Source organism: Balaenoptera physalus, assembly GCF_965194825.1.
Source record: "Balaenoptera physalus genome assembly, chromosome: 1".
NCBI classification, from domain to species: Eukaryota; Metazoa; Chordata; class Mammalia; order Artiodactyla; family Balaenopteridae; genus Balaenoptera; species Balaenoptera physalus.
In genome coordinates this window covers 98,412,583-98,426,116 of record NC_138882.1, presented here as the reverse complement: position 1 = coordinate 98,426,116, position 13,534 = coordinate 98,412,583, and the positions used below count along the sequence as shown (strand labels likewise).

At 45.5% G+C, this 13,534-nt stretch overlaps 1 pseudogene across 1 annotated transcript in view; it reads left to right on the top strand.

The window, feature by feature from the left end:
• Positions 1-13,534, top strand: part of LOC309645959 (proteasome subunit alpha type-3 pseudogene) — a 452,949-nt pseudogene that overhangs the window by 206,266 nt on the left and 233,149 nt on the right. The window lies entirely within an intron of this gene.

Below are 13,534 nucleotides of genomic sequence, written 5' to 3'. Positions count from 1 at the left end.
CTTCTCGATGAACCCCATGAGGACAGTTACACATCAATTATGCCAAAACCCAAATTGTCATTTGGGCAGAAATCCTTCAGTGTCCTAAATGATAAGACTTGCTTCAGAAGTCAGGCCAGCTACTAGGGGCAGTGTGTTATTGGGCCAACTGTCTGCGTTCCAGCACCTGTCAAAGCTCAGCTCAGCAGGGGGATATCCTGTGCCTCGAGATCAGCCAGTCCCCTCCCCATCCACACTCTCTGCGTGCAACTCCTGCAGTGGGCCATATGAGACAATGGCGTCCTGGAACCATATTACTTTAGTTCCCTGCTGAGACACGTTCCCAGATAACCTCAGCCTCTCTGCGTTTTATTAAAGGTAAATACAGAAAGCTGTCAGAGGAAGTATGTACTGCATTTCATCATGACCGAAGATACTATCTGCTGCTATGTTCCCTATAGAAAGTTTCTCAGGATACATTTCTCCGAGGAGTTTAGTGCCAGAAAAAAAAGAAAAAAAAAAGTTGCTTTTCTTAATAAACTAGCCTGCTTTGTTGAACTGCTTAGTGGTAGAGCTTTGTATAATTTGGTTTCGTGTGGGCAGCCAAGAGGCTCCGCACTGGTGTTCTGTCTCAGTAACCACACTCTGCTGAGGTATCCAACGGCATCTATAGGCCCTGCGTCAGCCCTTGGCACCTGTTGTGTCAGGGATTCCATCGTGCCTTGTTCTTTTATTATGAACGGCTCCCATCCTTTTTGGAAGTAGGCAAGGTGTAAATAATGAACACACAGAACTAACATTAGAAGGCCCGTTAGCGTTTATTCTGAAGGCAGGTCTGCTGGTTGATTAACCCATGTTCTTAAACAAAGATTCTTGTCAGTCCTCCCATGACTTGGAGGTGAGGAATTTTCCCCGGACAAGTGATCCACAATCATATTTTAGATGATCAGTTTGGGCAAAAGAAAAAATATGTTGACACTGGAAATGCGCTCTGGGGTTCAGTGAACCCTCTGAGGAAAGCTTTCAATACAATACTTGAAGCATCAGTATCCGGCAGGATCTAGTAAATGCTCCCTTAGGAATGATGCTGTATAGAGCAGAATATAATGATTCTCCAGGTGGAACTTATTTTTATTTATGTAACCCCACCCACTTCCACAAAGGATTGAAGTTACTACCAGGCTGAGTCAACAGCTTCCCCCTCTGTACTCCCACGTCATCTCACACATTCCTCTGTTTGAGCACTTATTACACCACTTTGTAGTTATTTATTTACATGACTGCTCCTCTCACTAGCTAGCAAACCCCAGTAGCTAGTAAACTCCTTAAGTAAACTCCATAAGAAATTATACCTTATTCATCTTTATATCTCCCTCCCTCTCCCCTTCTCCCAAAAGTACCAAGAGCCTGAAATAGTACCTGGCACATAGGAGACCTACAATAAATTCTCACTGAATGTGTGGTGTATTATTCTCAGGTCTCTCTGCTCCTCACCTTGCAAGAATGCTGACCATATGTCTCTACGTCCACCGAGGAGTCAGGAGGGATCTAGGAAGACCTCTTCCTCACCAAAAATAGCTTTCTGCATCTAACTTCAATTGCAAACCAGTACAGATAGAGAGCAACATTTTTCTGGTCAAAGTTTGGGTCTGGTCAAAGGCACCCTCAGGGAGAATGTCTGCTATTTACATTACAGTTTGTGGTTTCAGCATTTTTATATACAATAGCCTATTTCATTCTCTCATCTCTGTGATTTATCTAAAATGGAGCCCTCTACACATACACACACACACACACACACACACACACACACACACACACACACACATGCACTCTCCGTCATCTCACTCTGTTTATTTCCTGTGTTACCCTTTTCACAACCAGAGCTCTTCATCAGAGTTTATTCCTTTCCTCACTTGGCTTGTCACTGCTCTATCTGCAGGACCCAGAACCACTTCTGGTCCTGGTTAGCCCATTTAGTGTGACACATGATGTAATGGGGCTAAGAAGCCCCAGATCACTGGGTTTGGTATGGGGTTTCCAGAATATGAGGATTTGGGGTGGGAGGGAGCACCAGAGGAATCTGATGCCCAGAGTGGCTAGTTCAAGGTCAAACCTGGAGCAAGCAGCCAGGGTTCTTCGCTAGCAGAAAGGCTGGGAGTCCACATGGCTGGGAATCCATAACGATGCGCTCCCCAGTTCCTGCATTTTCTTAGGGTTGATTCTCTCAGTCTCTTGCTGGAGGGGCTCTATCCATGTTCTGCTTCTCTGGCTCCTTTGTCATTCTGGTCCCCCCTCTCTCTGAATCCCCAGTCAAAGCGCCTAGGACCCTCCCACCAAGTCTGTGGTTGATTTTTTCTTCTTTCATGGCTGCACTTGATCCTTGACCAGTCTGCCTGTCAACCCATGCGGATGGGTGCAGTAGTGGGTGCTAACGAGTTACACCTGGAGCACCCCGGCTGTGCCTAATGGATGTTCAGCTACGGTGAGATGCTTGACGGCGCGCACGTCCGTGCCTCTCCATCCAGGTGCCAGGCCCGCCCCGCTCCGCCCTCACCGACATGCCGCAGGGGAGAGATCACTGTCAGGCCCAGTCCTGTGCTGCAAGACACGCTCCTCTGTCTTCTTTAGACTCTGTTTCTAAATGGATGATGGTGGACAAACTGTTCATTCTGTGTCTTCATTTCCCCCTTGATAAATGACAAAGATAGCTGACCGAGGGCTGAGGGAAGCAACGTGGGCCCGGCAGCTGGCCCACGAACTTGCTCACCTCCCCCTCTGCCAGTGTGTGAGTGCCACAGGGGAGGGTCCTTGTTGCACGGTCAGGGCCACTCCAGCGCCCAGCCCACGGCTCCACCCAAGAGGTGCTTGATAAATATTGAATTAAAAGAAAATCATTTCACACCTACCACCCTCCCCAAAGCGTGAGATACAGGCTTTTTGGGAATCCAAGAGGAAGGACTCCCGAGATGCTGGTCTCTTCGGCACTGACTCTCCCAGTTTCTCGGTGGAGCGACTCTACTCCTGTCCAAATCCCCCAGCAGGGCTCCCGGCTTCTGAAACAGGAAGTGTCCAAAGGAGATTTGGAGGAGGCAGTATCATCTTCCTCTCCCTTGTCCGCAGTTGCCAGGGGAACTTGCTTACCCCGTTCTGAGTGGTTTGTCAGCATTGGAGATGGCGCCCGCCTCCCCGGGGAAGCAGAAGCAGGCGACCTCGGTGGGTTCCCAACAGTCCCACCCATGACTCCTCTGTGAGCCTGGGGAAAGGCAGCTCAGATCTGAAGATGCTCAGTTCCAGACATGCTGCCTGCCAGGTCACTGGCCCCTAAGAGCCACTCTGGCCCCCGACGTGCCACAGGTGACACTCTCCCAGCACCGGTCTCAAGAGCCACATTATCCCAAGCAATAATCATAGTTTCCGTTTCTCATGTGTCATTCATTCTGGAGGGCCTGGCACATCACTCGACACTATTCACCACTGGGAAGGGCCCCCTCCTGCGCAGGGTGTAAAGGTTGCTTAATATTACAGCCAACTCCTGCCAAAACAGCTGCATTGCAAACCTGGGGGCACATGAGGCCCACAATTTAACTTGAATTACATCTATTTGTACTTGCTCTCAACCCTTAACACCAAACATCATCCAATCTTTCATTAACCCTGGAATCTTTCCTGATTTCAAAGCAACAAAGAAATAAGTTTGTTTTAGGTCAAGGGTTTAGGCTCAGAGGCGGGCTGTGGAGCCCACTCCAATCACTCCCGGCTTCCAAAATAGCATCTCATTCTGTCCTTGTCCCTCCAAGATGAGTCAACTGGCCTGCTCTGGCCAGTCCTAGTGGAAGGCTAGACCTCGCTTTAATGACCATGACTTCAGCTGGGGCAACAGAACTCTAGGTCACTGCAAGACAGTCCAACCCACGCCCCTTTGTCCCCCACCCCCGTGCCCCGCCCAGTGCCCATGACTAGAGCTTTTTATGTGATTCTGGAGTTGGCACACTCTCCCTTTCCTGCCAATAATGCTGGCTGTTGTTTCTGAGCAAATGGAACAAATGACCAACGTGAACTCCACGCAGTCTATGAACTGGAAACATCTGCAGGGAGGCAAGGGCAGCTGCTGCCTAGGGTGGGACTGGGGGAGATGGAGGAGGGGTTTGCGAAGGAAGATGAAAGAACCTCAGGGAAGAGGGCAAAGGGCAAAGCCTCAGCAGAGAACCACAGAGAGGCACAGGGGCCTTGGTGTAATGGCCCAAGACTGCTGCAGGCCTCACAACTCCTCCCCGATTTTGCTTCCAAAGATGAAATCGGCTGCGTCTTGACCAAATGAACGGAGTATATGCATAGCCTTTTATAAATGCCATTTTAAATGTTAAATTCTATGTTAAAGCTGAAATGGATCTGAGAAAACAATAGGTCAAACTCCCCATTTCACAGGTGATAAGAAAACTTCAAAGACAGAATAGATGTGTAAGTTAGAGGCCAAGTCTAAACTAGTACCCAGCAGCACCACTGCCCCGCTGCAAGTGTGTGTGCAGTGTGGGCACACACGCACCCACACACACACACCCTATACCACACCGCCTCCAAGTCAGGTGGATGAGGAAGGAAAAGAAAAAATAGCAAGTAGAGATCGCCTACTATGTGTCAGGAGCCACAGTAATACAGCGACAGCCACTAACCCTCCTGTGGGCGCCCTCCGGGCCTGGCACAATGCTTAGTGCTCTGTCACACGCTCTCCCTTGATCCCTGCCATGGCTCTATCGCAGAACACATCCTTTTCATCACATCTGCTCTTTGCAGTAGGGAAGTTGCGTTTAGAAAGGTTATGTAGGGGCTTCCCTGGTGGCGCAGTGGTTGAGAATCTGCCTGCCAATGCAGGGAACACGGGTTCGAGCCCTGGTCTGGGAAGATCCCACATGCCGCGGAGCAACTAGGCCCGTGAGCCACAACTACTGAGCCTGCGCGTCTGGAGCCTGTGCTCCACAACAAGAGAGGTCACGATAGTGAGAGGCCTGCGCACCGCGATGAAGAGTGGCCCCCGCTTGCCACAACTAGAGAAAGCCCTCGCACAGAAACGAAGACCCAACACAGCCAAAACTTAATATAAAAATAAATAAATTAATAAGAAATTGACATTTAAAAAAAAAAAAAAAAGAAAAGAAAGGTTATGTAACTCAACAAGGTAGCACTGCTTGTAGACAGTAGAGCCAACATCCGCCTGGGTCAGTCATCTGCCCAACCCCTGCCCCGGGCTGCTCGTTCAGTACCGTTGCAACCTTGAGAGGCGGGTTTTGCCAGTCTCTGCAGATGAGAGCCGGAGGTGAGCAGCTCGAATCCGGAATTCAACAGTAAGACAGCCCCAGGATCTGTTTTTCCCCTAAAGTGGGAACCTCTAGAGGGAAGGGCTAGTTCTTGACCCCAGACTCTAACCTGGAAAGGCCTTTCTGAGCATCGCAAGGGCTGGCTACCGGCACAGCTGGTGGGACACAGACTAGGTCACAGAGGCTGCCCAGCCAGGACTCCCACCGAGTAAGCCTGAGCCTCATTCCCTGGGTCTGGAAGAAGAAACACCAGTTTCCTAAACTGCCCCCTGCCGGTCCGCAGCCCTGCTTATTTGATGAAGGAAACACCAGCGGAGAGGAGTTTTCAGCCCCTGGATGTTGTGCGAGGAAGGGGCTGTGTGCTTCCTCATGGGAGCGGGTGACGCTGTCAGTCTCCCCCGCAGCAGATGACAAGGAAGGAGGTCCCTGCGAGGAACTAAAGGTGCCCTGCGCTGAGGCGATGGGCCGGGTCCTCACAGGCAGCTGAGCCCAACCGCAGGTCTGAGAACTGGAGGGAAGCAAGGACGAGGAGGTGGAGCTCTCGGGGGGGTGCCTTGGTGGGGGGCGGTATTGGTTCCCAGGCACCCCCAGGGGGTCACTGCGCCGTCAGCTCAGCTCCGCTGCTCTAACGCGGGGGTGGAGGGAGTGGAACTCTGGCGCTGATTCATCCGCCACACAATTTGAGGATGCTGGTGGTACACCCGGCCGGACGTGCTCCTCTGGAAGTCTGCGAGCAAGGGACGCGAGAGGGGGTGTTCCCCGCACACCGCAGACCTGAGCCGCTCTCGTCAGCACAGCCCGGCCCAGAGAGGGACGCCCCCATTAGGATCAGGTCCAGCCGTGATACCCATGCTCTGCGGCGGGCGTGGGTACCCCCCCCCCCCACTTACACGCCCCAAGAGTCCCGGAACTGCAGCTTCCACGATTCCCCCGAGGTGACTGATCTGGGGGCTGTGTCTCCCTCCCCAGCTCCCGTCAGCGGAGCCTGAGGCTGGGATTCCTCTGTCCTGTTGTAAGACGAGCCGGGCTTGGGCTCTGCCTGCCAGGACAGCGCCCTTGGCACGCGCTTTGGCACACAGCCCACCCTCACCTTCCGCGACCCTGCACACATCACCTGGGCTCGAGCTGGCCTAAGCAGGAAGGTGCTCTCAGGGCGTCGGCGAGAGGAGAGCGAGAACCAGGGCCAAGAGGAAGTCACAAAGATCAGCTGAAAAACAACCCTCCTTGCCATGTCAGTCGTGAACATGGAGCCAAGTTCTGACAGCGGTGGCTCAGGGCAGTGTCAGAAAGGCCCAAAGCAAATCAGCAGACGCCCATCTGGGAGCACAGCCTGTGTCCTTATCAGCCTTAGCAAGCCCCCGCCAAAACCCTGTCTCCTCAGAAACTTCCGCCCAGCCAGCAGCTGTTTCCTCTCCTATATTTAAACAGCCAGGCTAGCGAACTTGAGAGAGCATGGCTGCGGGGGGAGGAACACAGCCTCCCATGGAACCCGCGGGCGAAGGATGACCCTGAGGCCTGGTGGCCTCTGCTTGGCTCCTCCTCCCCTGTGCTGGGCGTGTGCGGCCCAGAGTTCCCAACAAGGCCTCAAGCAGCATGGTCTGTGCAGTGAAGCAGGGGACCTGGAGGTCTGCCCAGACTGTTTTCTGGGTGCAAGCAGCTTGTGATACCTTCCAATAGCGACAGGGTGAAGGGGACCCGCAGGAGAGCCAGAGATCCATGAAACACCTATTTCACAGCCCCAGCCCTGAGCTCCGGTGGGTGCAACTCTTTAACACCATTAGTCCTGGGGTACATTCAGGCCTCTTGGCTATTTTTAGGTGCCATTTCCACCCTTATCTAAATAGAGCTGTTTGTTTAGAGGAAGGCCACCGTTTTACCAGAGACCTTTTCCTGGTTCTGCCGGCTCCCCAGGCCCAGGCTATTGTGGTCTCATCTCACTAGACACACACACACACACACACACACACACACACACACACACAAACACACTGCACTAGCTTCATGAAACATTTAGTGAGAGGAGGGGCATTTCAGGAATCCTCTAGAAAATATCTCCTTGTGGCGGAAACTACCAACAGGGAGTAACCTATCGGCCCACATCCCTTCTTTCAGGCTGCCAAGCCTCGGCCATTACCAAGAAATGTTCTCCATGAGCAGCTTTACGCTGCTCTGCAAGGCAAGGAGGCGTTCCTGGACTTAGTAGTTGTCACTGGACAAGAGCAAGGACTGCTCCTGTCACTTGTGTCCTGCTCCCCTTGTCTCATCCCCCTATACCGCAAGCCACTCATCCCAGCCGGTACTAGAGACAGGGGCTTGGCTGTACATTTTTCCTCCCTTCCTTAAACACAGAACACACCAACCAGCTGAATATTTTATATCCTGGAATCTACCCTGAGGTGGGCATTTCTGAATTTCAGCCCACAAAAGCACAGGCTAGAGTCCTACCTGGATTCAGAACCCTAGCTCTACCCCTTAGGGCTGTGTGAGTCTGGGCAAGTTACTTTGTTTGGAGCCTCTTTCCACATCTGTAAAATAAGCCTGAAATAGGTTAATGAAAGCCATTTCAAAGAATTGTCCAGGGGATTCAATGAGATGATATTTATAAAGACCTGGCAACTTGCCCAGCAACACATACTGGGTCCTTAGCGGGTTGATGAACTTTCTATTGCTGTGTGAATTATCCATTTCTGTTTGGTTTGTGTTCCTCTTCATAGTTCATATAAAAAAAGTTCAGAGCTTCTGATTAAAATCAGTGCCCCTCTCAGCACTGGCTCCGTAACTACTCCCCTTGTAATAATAGAAAGTATGAGTTGAGCAGCTGCTAAGCTATGCAGACCCATCCTTTGTGTGTCTTAACACGTCTCTGTGAGGCAGGTATCACTGTTGTCCCCATTTTATAGATAAGTAGACTGAGGTTAAATGACTTGAGCAAGAATACACATGTAGTAAGTGGTAAAGCCAGGATTTGGATCCAAGCAGACTGGCTCCAGAGCCCCCACTTGGAACCTCTTTGCTACACCTGCATTAACTGTTGAGTGGACTGCAGGTAGCACTGTTGGGGACTTTTCCAGAACCTAAGGCACACTTGCACAGTCCTTGCATCCCCAGAATCTGGTTTTCAATTAACCACACTGAATTGATCGTTTGGTAACGATAGTACCACCGATTCAGCACCTGTTTTATGCCAGACACTTGCATACATTATCTCTCAACAAGGATTTCCCAACCTCAGCTCTATCGACATAATTCTTTACTGTGAGGAGCTCTCTGTGCATTGTAGGATGTTTAGCAGCGTCCATGGCCTCTACCCACCAAGTGCCGATAGCACCCCCTCACCCCCAAGCCGTGAGTCGTGATGATCAAAAATGTCTCTAGATGTTATGAAATGTTCCTTGGGCGGGGGATGCTAAATCACTCCCAGTTGAGAGCTACTGCTCTAAATGGGAAGTCTGAAGTTCAGAGAGGTTAAGCAATTTCCCCAAGGCCACAAGGCTGGCAGGCAGCAGAGACAGAATCTGATTCAAGGTGTGCCTGACACCAAAACCAGGTATTTTTCACTCTGTCATGCTCTCTCCTCGTTCTAAATAAGGAAGGTGTGAACTCGATACTGAAATCTATTTGCCCAGAGGCAATAGCATCAATAAACTGATTCCCCAACCCAGAGAGTGTTACAGATTCTGAACTTACAACTTCTGGCTACTGCTTCTCTGAGCAGACTCTAGATCTAGACTTTGGGAGCTAAATCAACTGAGACCTAGGCCACTCTGCCAAACCTGGAAATTTAAGCTTTTCTTTACAATCCTGTCTCTCCTATGTGTGCCATGATCTTAGTTTGGACATCTACTGCACTGGTTCTTCTGGAACCAGGGAAAGGCTGCGGTCTTGGGAAATAATAGCAACTCTTCCAGTAGCTTGTCCACAGCCACTTTCTAGAAACATGCTGAGGCCAGAATCACAACCCAAACTTCTGCCTGAGTTCCATCTTCTTTTGATTCCAAGTTCATTGATTAAAAGCTTCATGGACATATTGTCATACTGAGTGAAGTAAGTCAGACAGAGAAAGACAAATATCATATGATATCGCTTATATGTGGAATCTAAAAAATATGGTACAAATGAACTTATTTACAAAACAGAAATAGTCACAGATGTAGAAAAAAAAACTTATGGTCACCTGGGGGGAAAGCGGGGGGGGGATAAACTGGGAGAATGGGATTGACATATACACACCACTATATATAAAATAGATAACTAATAAGGACCTACTGTATACCACAGGGAACTCTACTCAATACTCTGTAATGACCTATATGGGAAAAGAAAAAAGAGAGGATATATGTATATGTACAACTGATTCACTTTCCTGTACACGTGAAACTAACACAACATTGTAAATCAACTATACTCCAATAAAAAATAAAATAAAATCTTCATGGCCATAAAATGGACTGAATTTGCACATTATACCACTTCCTGTGACATAAAACTGTGCGTAATTGAAGAGAGACTGCCAGGCACATGAATATAAAGTTGCATACGGGAACCTAATTCACAGCAGGAATTGAACTACCCCAAGCTTAGATTTCTTTCATCACTTTTTATTCTCTGCTCCCCTCTCCTAGTTTTTTCTCTTCTTTGCTAAACCCTGCTGTGCACAGACAGCTACCGCTGTTAACGTACTAGATGTTAGGAAACAAGGAACCACTTTCCATATGGCCTTCTTCATGCACGGGCAAAAACAAAAACCAAAAGTAAATTCTGCAGGAAACTAAATAAGTCATCACAAAGAGTAGGTTCACTGCCAGAGCCTGCTAGCTTTCTTTTATGAGAGAAATGATAACTAATAGCAGCTGCTACCCATGTTGGTAAAGTCCAAAAGCCTTGGCAACCACAGTAACTGTGTGGTCAGTAGCTGCCATCTCACTGTTCCTCAAAAGCCCCCCATAGTGTTCCTTTTGCCTAGAGTCATCACAGAAGAATTTTCATTATGAGCTCATAAGATCAACAATCTCCCGAACAAGTCAGTGGCAGATCATGGCAAAAGGGGGAGTGTAAGTCTCAGTTTCCAATGCAAGAATTTGAAAGATTAGGACTTTTACTTTAAGGTTCTATAATTTCTCAACCACATTAACAGAAGGGGAGATGAAAGTTAGTGGTCAAGACATAGAAACTGACTCAGAGGGGCTTGTCAGTGTAAGAGACTGTTTTGGACTCAAGCCATTCATTTTTCAAACATATTTTAAAGCCGTGTTTTTCAAACTACAGATCTCAATCCACTATAGAAGTATGAAATCAACTTTGTAGATCATGATCAGAGTATATTTTCAATTAAATGGAATGGAATGAAATGTATATATCAGATTACATTGCACATTGTAATTTCATTTCAGTTATGTTTGAGTGTACAGTGGATAGCAATCAAAAATGAATTCCTTTGGTTTTACACCCTTACTGAAGTATAAGTAACATGCAAAAAACTTCACATACTTAATGTATGTAATTTGATAAATTTTTACACATGTATACACCTGTGAAACCATCACCACAATCAAGGGAACATGCCCATTGCTCCCCAAACTTTCCTCATGCCCTTTGGTAATCCCTCCTTCCACCTAACTACTGATCTGCTCTCTGTTACTATAGTTTGTACTTTGTGCAATAGAAAATTATATAAACGGGGTCATACAGTAAGTACACACTCTTTTTTATCTGGCTTTTTTCAATCCGAGTAATTACTTTGAGATTTATGCATGTTGCTGTGTGCATCAGTGGTTCATTAATTGTCATTGCTGAGTAGGATTCCTTGTGTAGCTCTATCACAATTTGCTTATGCATTCACCTGTTGGTGGACATCTGGATTGTTCCCAGTTTGGGACTATTACAAATAAAAGTGCCATGAACATTTACATACAAGTTTTTATGTGGACATAGTTTTTCTTGGGTAAATACCTGGTTATGGAATGAATGAATCATATGGGAGATGTATATTTAGCCTCCTCAGAAATTTCCAAACCATTTTGTAAAATGATTTTACCATTTTACACTCCCACCAGTAATGAATGACAGTTCCAGTTCCACTACATGGATCTTTGCCAGGGCTTAGAAAGGTCAGTTGATTTAATTTTAGCCATTCTAGTGGTTATACAATAGTATCTCATTTAATTTGTGTATAGTGAAGTGACTGTTAAATATTTTGCCCATTTTTAATTTGATTACTCATCTTCTTATGGAATTGTTAGAGTTCTTTGTATATTTTAGTTACAAGTCCTGTGTCAGATATATATTCTGTAAATATTTTCCCCCAGTCTCTAAAGACTAACTAACCATTCCATTGTTTTAACAGTGTCTTTTGAAGGACAAAAAATTTAATTTTGATTATTTATTTTTACTTGTATATCTAGTTTACTTATTTTGGGTTGTATAGTTTGTTCCTTTTTCATCATATTTAAGAAATCTTTGCCAAGCCCAAGGCCACTAAGACTTTCCCCTAGGTTTTCTCTTAGAAATTTTATAGTTTTAGCCTCATATTCAAGTCTATGGTCTACTTCTTCTTTTTTAAGATTTTTTTTTTTGATGTGGAACATTTTTAAGGTTTTTATTGAATTTGTTACAAAATCACTTCCATTTTATGTTTTGTTTTTTTTGTCCGTGAGGCACGTGGGATCTTAGCTCCCCAAGCGCACCCCCTGCATTAGAATGCAAAGTCTTAGCCACTGGACCATCAGGGAAGTCCCTATGATCCATTGCAAGTTGGTTTTTGTATAAGGTGTTAATAAGTGTTGAGGGTCATTTATTGCATATGGCTATCCAATTGTTCCAGCACCATTTGCTGAAAAGATTGCCCTTTTCCCATTCAGTTGCCTTGGCATCTTTCTTGAAAATCAATTGACCATTATGTGTGGGTCTATTTCTGGACTCTATATTCTGTTCCATCAATCAATTCATCTATTCATACACAAATACCATACCATCTTGATTGCTGTGGTTTTATAGTCAGTCTTGAAATTAAGTAGTGTTAGTACTCCAACTTTGTTCTTCTTTTTCAAAGTCGTTTTGACTAGTCTGGGTCTTTTGAATTTTCATATACATTTTAAAATCAGCTTTTCAATTTCTTCAAAAAAATCTCCAGGAATTTGATTAAGGTGGTGTAAAATTTGAGAGATCAGTTTGGGAGAGAATTGCCATCTCAACAACACAGCACCTTACAATGTATAAGACAATGTATCTCTTCATTTCATTAAGTCTTCTTTAATTTCTTTCAGCAATGTTCTGTATCTTTCAGTGTTCAGATTTTACATAGTTTTCATCAAATTTATCCTCAAGTATTGTTTGTTGCTATTGCTGTTGCAAATGGTATTGTTTTTAAATTCAAATTTCTGATTGTTCATTACCAGAATAAAGAAGTACAATTAATTTTTGCATATTGAATTTATATAAGATTTTCTACATAGACAGTCATGTCATCTGCAAATAAAGACAATTTACTTCTTCTTTTCCAATCAGAATGTCTTTTATTTCTTTTCCTTGCCTTATTCCACTGGCTGGAAACTCCAATACAATGTTGGATAGAAATAGTGGGAGTGACCATCCTTGCCTTGTTTCTGATCTTAGGAGAAAGACTTTAGTCTTCCAATATGATATTTGTTGTAGGTTTTTCATAGTTGCCTTATATCAGATAGAGGAAGTTCCCTTCTATTCCTATCTTACTAAGAATTTATATCAGGAATAGTAGCTTTTTGTCAAATATTTTTTATGCATTTATTGACATAATGATAAGATTTTTATTTTTTAGTCTGTTAACCTATGAATTACAGATTGGGTTTTGAATTATAGATTGGGTTCTGGGATAAATCCCACTGGACATATATGTTATCTATTTCATGTATTGTTCAATGCACTTTATTAAAATTACTAAGAATTTTTTTTTATTAATTTCATGAAGGCTATTGGTCTATAGTTTCTTGTAGTGCATGTCTGATTTCAGTATCAAAACAGCACCAGTTCTGCACACTCAGTTAGGAACTATTCTCTTCATTTTGCTGGAAAAGTTTTGATGAAATTGATGATATTTCATCCTTAAATATTTGATAAAATTTTCTCATGAAGTCATCTGGCCCTGAAGTTTCCTTTATGGGAAGATTTTTTAACGAAATAAAATTTATTTAGCTTTGGTAGTTTGTCTTTCAAAAATTTTTAAAAATTTCATCTAAATTGTTGAATTTATCAGCAAAGTTATAAAT